Consider the following 13,092-nt stretch of genomic DNA (forward strand, 5'->3'; position numbering starts at 1 on the left):
TAAGCACATTGGAACTCTATTCCCTAGATTTTGTACACTATGAAAAAGCTTTCCAAAGCACTGTAATCGCCTTAAACACTGTTTCAGGGCAAGATATTCTACTTTAGACTAAAATATAAATGATGGGAAGAATATTTGAAAGATTTGATTTTGAGTAAAGACAATCTGTTGTATTCTTTGCAATAAATATATAGCAACTCTGTTCTCTAGCTTTTATACACTATGAAACAGCTTTTCAAAGCACTGTAATTGCCTTAAACACTGTTTCAGCTCAAGAGATTCTACATTAGACTAAAATATAAATGATGGGAAGAATCTTTCAAAGATTTGATTTTAAGTAAAGACAATCTGTTGTATTCCTTGCAATTGCCTTGCAACTCTGTTCTCTAGCTTTTATAGACTAAGAAACACCTTTTCAAAGCACTGTAATCGCCTTAAACACTGTTTCAGGGCTAGAGATTCTACTTTAGACTAAAATATAAATGATGAGAAGAATCTTTCAAAGATTTGATTTTAAGTAAAGACAACTGGTTGTATTCTTTGCATTTACTTTGCAACCCTATTCCCTAGCTTTTATACACTAAGAAACAGCTTTTCAAAACACTGTAATCGCCATAAACAATGTTTCAGGGCAAGAGATTCTACTTTAGAGTAAAATATAAATGATGGGAAGAATCTTTCAAAGATTTGATTTTAAGTAAAGAGAATCTGTTGTATTCTTTGCAATAACTACATTGCAACTCTGTTCTCTAGTTTGTATACACTATGAAACAGCTTTTCAAAGCTCTGTAATTGCCTTAAACACTGTTTCAGCTCAAGAGATTATACATTATAGTAAAATATAAATGATGGGAAGAATCTTTCAAAGATTTGATTTTAATTAAAGACAATCTGTTGTATTCTTTGCAATAACTACATTGCAACTCTGTTCTCTAGTTTGTATACACTATGAAACAGCTTTTCAAAGCTCTGTAATTGCCTTAAACACTGTTTCAGCTCAAGAGATTCTACATTAGACTAAAATATAAATGATGGGAAGAATCTTTCAAAGATTTGATTTTAAGTAAAGACAATCTGTTGTATTCCTAGCAATTACCTTGCAACTCTGTTCTCTAGCTTTTATAGACTAAGAAACACCTTTTCAGAGCACTGTAATCGCCTTAAACACTGTTTCAGGGCAAGAGATTCTACTTTAGAGTAAAATATAAATGATGGGAAGAATCTTTCAAAGATTTGATTTTAAGTAAAGACAATCTGTTGTATTCTTTGCAATAACTACATTGCAACTCTGTTCTCTAGTTTGTATACACTATGAAACAGCTTTTCAAAGCTCTGTAATTGCCTTAAACACTGTTTCAGGGCTAGAGATTCTACTTTAGAGTAAAATATAAATGATGGGAAGAATCTTTCAAAGATTTTAATTTAAGTGAAGACAATCTGTTGTATACTTTGCAATAAGCACATTGGAACTCTATTCCCTAGATTTTGTACACTATGAAAAAGCTTTCCAAAGCACTGTAATCGCCTTAAACACTGTTTCAGGGCAAGATATTCTACTTTAGACTAAAATATAAATGATGGGAAGAATATTTGAAAGATTTGATTTTGAGTAAAGACAATCTGTTGTATTCTTTGCAATAAATATATAGCAACTCTGTTCTCTAGCTTTTATACACTATGAAACAGCTTTTCAAAGCACTGTAATTGCCTTAAACACTGTTTCAGCTCAAGAGATTCTACATTAGACTAAAATATAAATGATGGGAAGAATCTTTCAAAGATTTGATTTTAAGTAAAGACAATCTGTTGTATTCCTTGCAATTGCCTTGCAACTCTGTTCTCTAGCTTTTATAGACTAAGAAACACCTTTTCAAAGCACTGTAATCGCCTTAAACACTGTTTCAGGGCTAGAGATTCTACTTTAGACTAAAATATAAATGATGAGAAGAATCTTTCAAAGATTTGATTTTAAGTAAAGACAACTGGTTGTATTCTTTGCATTTACTTTGCAACCCTATTCCCTAGCTTTTATACACTAAGAAACAGCTTTTCAAAACACTGTAATCGCCATAAACAATGTTTCAGGGCAAGAGATTCTACTTTAGAGTAAAATATAAATGATGGGAAGAATCTTTCAAAGATTTGATTTTAAGTAAAGACAATCTTTTGTATTCTTTGCAATAACTACATTGCAACTCTGTTCTCTAGTTTGTATACACTATGAAACAACTTTTCAAAGCTCTGTAATTGCCTTAAACACTGTTTCAGCTCAAGAGATTCTACATTAGAGTAAAATATAAATGATGGGAAGAATCTTTCAAAGATTTGATTTTAAGTAAAGAGAATCTGTTGTATTCTTTGCAATAACTACATTGCAACTCTGTTCTCTAGTTTGTATACACTATGAAACAGCTTTTCAAAGCTCTGTAATTGCCTTAAACACTGTTTCAGCTCAAGAGATTATACATTATAGTAAAATATAAATGATGGGAAGAATCTTTCAAAGATTTGATTTTAATTAAAGACAATCTGTTGTATTCTTTGCAATAACTACATTGCAACTCTGTTCTCTAGTTTGTATACACTATGAAACAGCTTTTCAAAGCTCTGTAATTGCCTTAAACACTGTTTCAGCTCAAGAGATTCTACATTAGACTAAAATATAAATGATGGGAAGAATCTTTCAAAGATTTGATTTTAAGTAAAGACAATCTGTTGTATTCCTAGCAATTACCTTGCAACTCTGTTCTCTAGCTTTTATAGACTAAGAAACACCTTTTCAGAGCACTGTAATCGCCTTAAACACTGTTTCAGGGCTAGAGATTCTACTTTAGACTAAAATATAAATGATGAGAAGAATCTTTCAAAGATTTGATTTTAAGTAAAGACAACTGGTTGTATTCTTTGCATTTACCTTGCAACCCTATTCCCTAGCTTTTATACACTAAGAAACAGCTTTTCAAAACACTGTAATCGCCATAAACACTGTTTCAGGGCAAGAGATTCTACTTTAGACTAAATATAAATGATGGGAAGAATCTTTCAAAGATTTTAATTTAAGTAAAGACAATCTGTTGTATTCTTTGCAATAAATATATAGCAACTCTGTTCTCTAGTTTGTATACACTGTGAAACAGCTTTTCAAAGCTCTGTAATTGCCTTAAACACTGTTTCAGCTCAAGAGATTCTACATTAGAGTAAAATATAAATGATGGGAAGAATCTTTCAAAGATTTGATTTTAAGTAAAGACAATCGGTTGTATTCTTTGCATTTACCCTGCAACTCTCTTCCCTAGCTTTTATACACTAAGAAACAGCTTTTCAAAACACTGTAATCGGCATAAACAATGTTTCAGGGCAAGAGATTCTACTTTAGAGTAAAATATAAATGATGGGAAGAATCTTTCAAAGATTTGATTTTAAGTAAAGACAATCTGTTGTATTCTTTGCAATAACTACATTGCAACTCTGTTCTCTAGTTTGTATACACTATGAAACAGCTTTTCAAAGCTCTGTAATTGCCTTAAACACTGTTTCAGGGCTAGAGATTCTACTTTAGAGTAAAATATAAATGATGGGAAGAATCTTTCAAAGATTTTAATTTAAGTGAAGACAATCTGTTGTATACTTTGCAATAAGCACATTGGAACTCTATTCCCTAGATTTTGTTCACTATGAAAAAGCTTTCCAAAGCACTGTAATCGCCTTAAACACTGTTTCAGGGCAAGATATTCTACTTTAGACTAAAATATAAATGATGGGAAGAATATTTGAAAGATTTGATTTTGAGTAAAGACAATCTGTTGTATTCTTTGCAATAAATATATAGCAACTCTGTTCTCTAGCTTTTATACACTATGAAACAGCTTTTCAAAGCACTGTAATTGCCTTAAACACTGTTTCAGCTCAAGAGATTCTACATTAGACTAAAATATAAATGATGGGAAGAATCTTTCAAAGATTTGATTTTAAGTAAAGACAATCTGTTGTATTCCTTGCAATTGCCTTGCAACTCTGTTCTCTAGCTTTTATAGACTAAGAAACACCTTTTCAAAGCACTCTAATCGCCTTAAACACTTTTTCAGGGCTAGAGATTCTACTTTAGACTAAAATATAAATGATGAGAAGAATCTTTCAAAGATTTGATTTTAAGTAAAGACAATCGGTTGTATTCTTTGCATTTACCCTGCAACTCTCTTCCCTAGCTTTTATACACTAAGAAACAGCTTTTCGAAACACTGTAATCGCCATAAACACTGTTTCAGGGCAAGAGATTCTACTTTAGACTAAATATAAATGATGGGAAGAACCTTTCAAAGATTTGAATTTAAATGAAGACAATCTGTGGCATACTTTGCAATAAGTACATTGCAACTCTATTCCCTAGCTTTTGTACACTATGAAAAAGCTTTGCAAAGCACTGTAATCGCCTTAAACACTGTTTCAGGGCAAGAGATTCTACTTTAGACTAAAATATAAATGATGGGAAGAATCTTTCAAAGATTTGATTTTAATTAAAGACAATCTGTTGTATTCTTTGCAATAACTACATTGCAACTCTGTTCTCTAGTTTGTATACACTATGAAACAGCTTTTCAAAGCTCTGTAATTGCCTTAAACACTGTTTCAGCTCAAGAGATTCTACATTAGACTAAAATATAAATGATGAGAAGAATCTTTCAAAGATTTGATTTTAAGTAAAGACAACTAGTTGTATTCTTTGCATTTACCTTGCAACCCTATTCCCTAGCTTTTATACACTAAGAAACAGCTTTTCAAAACACTGTAATCGCCATAAACACTGTTTCAGGGCAAGAGATTCTACTTTAGACTAAATATAAATGATGGGAAGAATCTTTCAAAGATTTGAATTTAAGTGAAGACAATCTGTTGTATACTTTGCAATAAGTACATTGGAACTCTATTCCCTAGCTTTTGTACACTATGAAAAAGCTTTCCAAAGCACTGTAATCGCCATAAACACTGTTTCAGGGCAAGAGATTCTACTTTAAACTAAAATATAAATGATGGGAAGAATATTTGAAAGATTTGATTTTAAGTAAAGACAATCTGTTGTATTCTTTGCAATAAATATATAGCAACTCTGTTCTCTATCTTTTACACACTATGAAACAACTTTTCAAAGCACTGTAATTGCCTTAAACACTGTTTCAGCTCAAGAGATTCTACATTAGACTAAAATATAAATGATGGGAAGAATCTGTCAAAGATTTGATTTTAAGTAAAGACAATCTGTTGTATTCCTTGCAATTGCCTTGCAACTCTGTTCTCTAGCTTTTATACACTATGAAAAAGATTTTCAAAGCACTGTAATCGCCTTAAACCCTTTTTCAGGGCAAGAGATTCTACTTTAAACTAAAATATAAATGATGGGAAGAATCTTTCAAAGATTTGATTTTAAGTAAAGACAATCTGTTGTATTCTTTGCAATAACTACATTGCAACTCTGTTCTCTAGTTTGTATACACTATGAAACAGCTTTTCAAAGCTCTGTAATAGCCTTAAACACTGTTTCAGCTCAAGAGATTCTACAATAGAGTAAAATATAAATGATGGGAAGAATCTTTCAAATATTTGATTTTAAGTAAAGATAATCTGTTGTATACTTTGCAATCACCTTGCAACTCTGTTCTCTAGCTTTTATAGACTAAGAAACAGCTTTTCAAAGCACTGTAATTGCCTTACACACTGTTTCAGCTCAAGAGATTCGACATTAGACTAAAATATAAATGACGGGATGTATTTTTCAATGATTTGAATTTAAGTGAAGACAATATGTTTTAAAATTTGCAATAAGTACATTGCAACTCTATTCCCTAGCTTTTGTACACTATGAAACAGTAATTCAAAGCACTGTAATTGCCTTAAACAATCTGTCAGCTCAAGAGATCCTAGATTAGACTAAAATATAAATGATGGGAAGAATCTTTCAAAGATTTGATTTTAAGTAAAGACAATCGGTTGTATTCTTTGCATTTACCCTGCAACTCTCTTCCCTAGCTTTTATACACTAAGAAACAGCTTTTCAAAGCACTGTAATCGCCATAAACACTGTTTCAGGGCAAGAGATTCTACTTTAGGGTAAAATATGAATGATGGGAAGAATCTTTCAAAGATTTGATTTTAAGTAAAGACAATCTGTTGTATTCTTTGCAATAACTACATTGCAACTCTGTTCTCTAGTTTGTATACACTATGAAACAGCTTTTCAAAGCTCTGTAATTGCCTTAAACACTGTTTCAGCTCAAGAGATTCTACATTAGAGTAAAATATAAATGATGGGAAGAATCTTTCAAAGATTTGATTTTAAGTAAAGACAATCTGTTGTATTCTTTGCAATAACTACATTGCAACTCTGTTCTCTAGTTTGTATACACTATGAAACAGCCTTTCAAAGCACTGTAACTGCCTTAAACATTGTTTCAGCTCAAGAGATTCTAATTTAGAGCAAAATAAGACTGATGGGAAGAATCTTTCAAAGATTGGATTTTAAGTAAAGACAATCTGTTGTATTCTTTGCAATTACCTTGCAACTCTGTTCTCTACCTTTTATAGACTAAGAAACAGCTTTTCAAAGCACTGTAACTGCCTTAAACACTGTTTCAGCTGAAGAGAATCGACATTAGACTAAAATATAAATGATGGGATGTATTTTTCAATGATTTGAATTTAAGTGAAGACAATCGGTTGTATTCTTTGCATTAGCTACATTGCAACTCTCTTCCCTAGCTTTTATACACTAAGAAACAGCTTTTCGAAACACTGTAATCGCCATAAACACTGTTTCAGGGCAAGAGATTCTACTTTAGACTAAATATAAATGATGGGAAGAACCTTTCAAAGATTTGAATTTAAATGAAAACAATCTGTGGCATACTTTGCAATAAGTACATTGCAACTCTATTCCCTAGCTTTTGTACACTATGAAAAAGCTTTGCAAAGCACTGTAATCGCCTTAAACACTGTTTCAGGGCAAGAGATTCTACTTTAGACTAAAATTTAAATGATGGGAAGAATCTTTCAAAGATTTGATTTTAATTAAAGACAATCTGTTGTATTCTTTGCAATAACTACATTGCAACTCTGTTCTCTAGTTTGTATACACTATGAAACAGCTTTTCAAAGCTCTGTAATTGCCTTAAACACTGTTTCAGCTCAAGAGATTCTACATTAGACTAAAATGTAAATGATGGGAAGAATCTTTCAAAGATTTGATTTTAAGTAAAGACAATCTGTTGTATTCCTAGCAATTACCTTGCAACTCTGTTCTCTAGCTTTTATAGACTAAGAAACACCTTTTCAAAGCACTGTAATCACCTTAAACACTGTTTCAGGGCTAGAGATTCTACTTTAGACTAAAATATAAATGATGAGAAGAATCTTTCAAAGATTTGATTTTAAGTAAAGACAACTGGTTGTATTCTTTGCATTTACCTTGCAACCCTATTCCCTAGCTTTTATACACTAAGAAACAGCTTTTCAAAACACTGTAATCGCCATAAACACTGTTTCAGGGCAAGAGATTCTACTTTAGACTAAATATAAATGATGGGAAGAATCTTTCAAAGATTTTTATTTAAGTGAAGACAATCTGTTGTATACTTTGCAATATGTACATTGGAACTCTATTCCCTAGATTTTGTACACTATGAAAAAGCTTTCCAAAGCACTGTATTCGCCATAAACACTGTTTCAGGGCAAGATATTCTACTTTAAACTAAAATATAAATGATGGGAAGAATATTTGAAAGATTTGATTTTAAGTAAAGACAATCTGTTGTATTCTTTGCAATAACTACATTGCAACTCTGTTCTCTAGTTTCTATACACTATGAAACAGCTTTTCAAAGCTCTGTAATTGCCTTAAACACTGTTTCAGCTCAAGAGATTCTACATTAGACTAAAATATAAATGATGGGAAGAATCTTTCAAAGATTTGATTTTAAGTAAATACAATCTGTTGTATTCCTAGCAATTACCTTGCAACTCTGTTCTCTAGCTTTTATATACGATGAAACAGCTTTTCAAAGCACTGTAATTGCCTTAAACACTGTTTCAGCTCAAGAGATTCTACATTAGACTAAAATATAAATGATGGGAAGAATATTTCAATATTTTGAATTTAAGTGAAGACAATTTGTTAGATACTTTGCAATAAGTACATTTCAACTCTCTTCTTATGGTTTTATACACTATGCAAAAGCATTTCAAAGAATTGTAATCACATTAAACACTGTTTCAGTTCAAGAGATTCTACTTTAGACTAAAATATAAATGATGGGAAGAATCTTTAAAGATTTTATTTCAGTGAAGACAATCTGTTGTATTCTTTGCAATCACCTTGCAACTCTGTTCGCTAGCTTTTATAGACTAAGAAACAGCTTTTCAAAGCACTGTAATTGCCTTAAACACTGTTTCAGCTCAAGAGATTCTACATTAGCCTAAAATATAAATGATGAAAAGAATCTTTCAAAGATTTGATTTTAAGTAAAGACAATCTGTTGTATTCCTTGCAATTGCCTTGCAACTCTGTTCTCTAGCTTTTATAGACTAAGAAACAGCTTTTCAAAGCACTGTAATTGCCTTAAACACTGTTTCAGCTCAAGAGATTCGACAATAGACTAAAATATAAATGATGGGAAGAATATTTCAAAGATTTAATTTTAAGTAAAGACAATCTGTTGCATACTTTGCAATAAGTACATTGCAACTCTATTCCCTAGCTTTTGTACACTATGAAAAAGCTTTGCAAAGCACTGTAATCGCCTTAAACACTGTTTCAGGGCAAGATATTCTACTTTAGACTAAAATATAAATGATGGGAAGAATATTTGAAAGATTTGATTTTGAGTAAAGACAATCTGTTGTATTCTTTGCAATAAATATATAGCAACTCTGTTCTCTAGCTTTTATACACTATGAAACAGCTTTTCAAAGCACTGTAATTGCCTTAAACACTGTTTCAGCTCAAGAGATTCTACATTAGACTAAAATATAAATGATGGGAAGAATCTTTCAAAGATTTGATTTTAAGTAAAGACAATCTGTTGTATTCCTTGCAATTGCCTTGCAACTCTGTTCTCTAGCTTTTATAGATTAAGAAACACCTTTTCAAAGCACTGTAATCGCCTTAAACACTTTTTCAGGGCTAGAGATTCTACTTTAGACTAAAATATAAATGATGAGAAGAATCTTTCAAAGATTTGATTTTAAGTAATGACAATCGGTTGTATTCTTTGCATTTACCCTGCAACTCTCTTCCCTAGCTTTTATACACTAAGAAACAGCTTTTCAAAACACTGTAATCGCCATAAACAATGTTTCAGGGCAAGATATTCTACTTTAGAGTAAAATATAAATGATGGGAAGAATCTTTCAAAGATTTGATTTTAAGTAAAGACAATCTGTTGTATTCTTTGCAATAACTACAATGCAACACTGTTCTCTAGTTTGTATACACTATGAAACAGCTTTTCAAAGCTCTGTAATTGCCTTAAACACTGTTTCAGCTCAAGAGATTCTACATTAGAGTAAAATATAAATGATGGGAAGAATCTTTCAGGGATTTGAATTTAAGTAAAGAGAATCTGTTGCATTCTTTGCAATAACTACATTGCAACTCTGTTCTCTAGTTTGTATACACTATGAAACAGCTTTTCAAAGCTCTGTAATTGCCTTAAACACTGTTTCAGCTCAAGAGATTCTACATTAGAGTAAAATATAAATGATGGGAAGAATCTTTCAAAGATTTGATTTTAATTAAAGACAATCTGTTGTATTCTTTGCAATAACTACATTGCAACTCTGTTCTCTAGTTTGTATACACTATGAAACAGCTTTTCAAAGCTCTGTAATTGCCTTAAACACTGTTTCAGCTCAAGAGATTCTACATTAGACTAAAATATAAATGATGGGAAGAATCTTTCAAAGATTTGATTTTAAGTAAAGACAATCTGTTGTATTCCTAGCAATTACCTTGCAACTCTGTTCTCTAGCTTTTATAGACTAAGAAACAGCTTTTCGAAACACTGTAATCGCCATAAACACTGTTTCAGGGCAAGAGATTCTACTTTAGACTAAATATAAATGATGGGAAGAACCTTTCAAAGATTTGAATTTAAATGAAAACAATCTGTGGCATACTTTGCAATAAGTACATTGCAACTCTATTCCCTAGCTTTTGTACACTATGAAAAAGCTTTGCAAAGCACTGTAATCGCCTTAAACACTGTTTCAGGGCAAGAGATTCTACTTTAGACTAAAATTTAAATGATGGGAAGAATCTTTCAAAGATTTGATTTTAATTAAAGACAATCTGTTGTATTCTTTGCAATAACTACATTGCAACTCTGTTCTCTAGTTTGTATACACTATGAAACAGCTTTTCAAAGCTCTGTAATTGCCTTAAACACTGTTTCAGCTCAAGAGATTCTACATTAGACTAAAATATAAATGATGGGAAGAATCTTTCAAAGATTTGATTTTAAGTAAAGACAATCTGTTGTATTCCTAGCAATTACCTTGCAACTCTGTTCTCTAGCTTTTATAGACTAAGAAACACCTTTTCAAAGCACTGTAATCACCTTAAACACTGTTTCAGGGCTAGAGATTCTACTTTAGACTAAAATATAAATGATGAGAAGAATCTTTCAAAGATTTGATTTTAAGTAAAGACAACTGGTTGTATTCTTTGCATTTACCTTGCAACCCTATTCCCTAGCTTTTATACACTAAGAAACAGCTTTTCAAAACACTGTAATCGCCATAAACACTGTTTCAGGGCAAGAGATTCTACTTTAGACTAAATATAAATGATGGGAAGAATCTTTCAAAGATTTTTATTTAAGTGAAGACAATCTGTTGTATACTTTGCAATATGTACATTGGAACTCTATTCCCTAGATTTTGTACACTATGAAAAAGCTTTCCAAAGCACTGTATTCGCCATAAACACTGTTTCAGGGCAAGATATTCTACTTTAAACTAAAATATAAATGATGGGAAGAATATTTGAAAGATTTGATTTTAAGTAAAGACAATCTGTTGTATTCTTTGCAATAACTACATTGCAACTCTGTTCTCTAGTTTCTATACACTATGAAACAGCTTTTCAAAGCTCTGTAATTGCCTTAAACACTGTTTCAGCTCAAGAGATTCTACATTAGACTAAAATATAAATGATGGGAAGAATCTTTCAAAGATTTGATTTTAAGTAAATACAATCTGTTGTATTCCTAGCAATTACCTTGCAACTCTGTTCTCTAGCTTTTATATACGATGAAACAGCTTTTCAAAGCACTGTAATTGCCTTAAACACTGTTTCAGCTCAAGAGATTCTACATTAGACTAAAATATAAATGATGGGAAGAATATTTCAATATTTTGAATTTAAGTGAAGACAATTTGTTAGATACTTTGCAATAAGTACATTTCAACTCTCTTCTTATGGTTTTATACACTATGCAAAAGCATTTCAAAGAATTGTAATCACATTAAACACTGTTTCAGTTCAAGAGATTCTACTTTAGACTAAAATATAAATGATGGGAAGAATCTTTAAAGATTTTATTTCAGTGAAGACAATCTGTTGTATTCTTTGCAATCACCTTGCAACTCTGTTCGCTAGCTTTTATAGACTAAGAAACAGCTTTTCAAAGCACTGTAATTGCCTTAAACACTGTTTCAGCTCAAGAGATTCTACATTAGCCTAAAATATAAATGATGAAAAGAATCTTTCAAAGATTTGATTTTAAGTAAAGACAATCTGTTGTATTCCTTGCAATTGCCTTGCAACTCTGTTCTCTAGCTTTTATAGACTAAGAAACAGCTTTTCAAAGCACTGTAATTGCCTTAAACACTGTTTCAGCTCAAGAGATTCGACAATAGACTAAAATATAAATGATGGGAAGAATATTTCAAAGATTTAATTTTAAGTAAAGACAATCTGTTGCATACTTTGCAATAAGTACATTGCAACTCTATTCCCTAGCTTTTGTACACTATGAAAAAGCTTTGCAAAGCACTGTAATCGCCTTAAACACTGTTTCAGGGCAAGATATTCTACTTTAGACTAAAATATAAATGATGGGAAGAATATTTGAAAGATTTGATTTTGAGTAAAGACAATCTGTTGTATTCTTTGCAATAAATATATAGCAACTCTGTTCTCTAGCTTTTATACACTATGAAACAGCTTTTCAAAGCACTGTAATTGCCTTAAACACTGTTTCAGCTCAAGAGATTCTACATTAGACTAAAATATAAATGATGGGAAGAATCTTTCAAAGATTTGATTTTAAGTAAAGACAATCTGTTGTATTCCTTGCAATTGCCTTGCAACTCTGTTCTCTAGCTTTTATAGATTAAGAAACACCTTTTCAAAGCACTGTAATCGCCTTAAACACTTTTTCAGGGCTAGAGATTCTACTTTAGACTAAAATATAAATGATGAGAAGAATCTTTCAAAGATTTGATTTTAAGTAATGACAATCGGTTGTATTCTTTGCATTTACCCTGCAACTCTCTTCCCTAGCTTTTATACACTAAGAAACAGCTTTTCAAAACACTGTAATCGCCATAAACAATGTTTCAGGGCAAGATATTCTACTTTAGAGTAAAATATAAATGATGGGAAGAATCTTTCAAAGATTTGATTTTAAGTAAAGACAATCTGTTGTATTCTTTGCAATAACTACAATGCAACACTGTTCTCTAGTTTGTATACACTATGAAACAGCTTTTCAAAGCTCTGTAATTGCCTTAAACACTGTTTCAGCTCAAGAGATTCTACATTAGAGTAAAATATAAATGATGGGAAGAATCTTTCAGGGATTTGAATTTAAGTAAAGAGAATCTGTTGCATTCTTTGCAATAACTACATTGCAACTCTGTTCTCTAGTTTGTATACACTATGAAACAGCTTTTCAAAGCTCTGTAATTGCCTTAAACACTGTTTCAGCTCAAGAGATTCTACATTAGAGTAAAATATAAATGATGGGAAGAATCTTTCAAAGATTTGATTTTAATTAAAGACAATCTGTTGTATTCTTTGCAATAACTACATTGCAACTC

The sequence above is a fragment of the Electrophorus electricus genome, chromosome 7, assembly GCF_041902795.1.
Source record: "Electrophorus electricus isolate QZ-2024a chromosome 7, ASM4190279v1, whole genome shotgun sequence".
NCBI lineage: Eukaryota > Metazoa > Chordata > Actinopteri > Gymnotiformes > Gymnotidae > Electrophorus > Electrophorus electricus.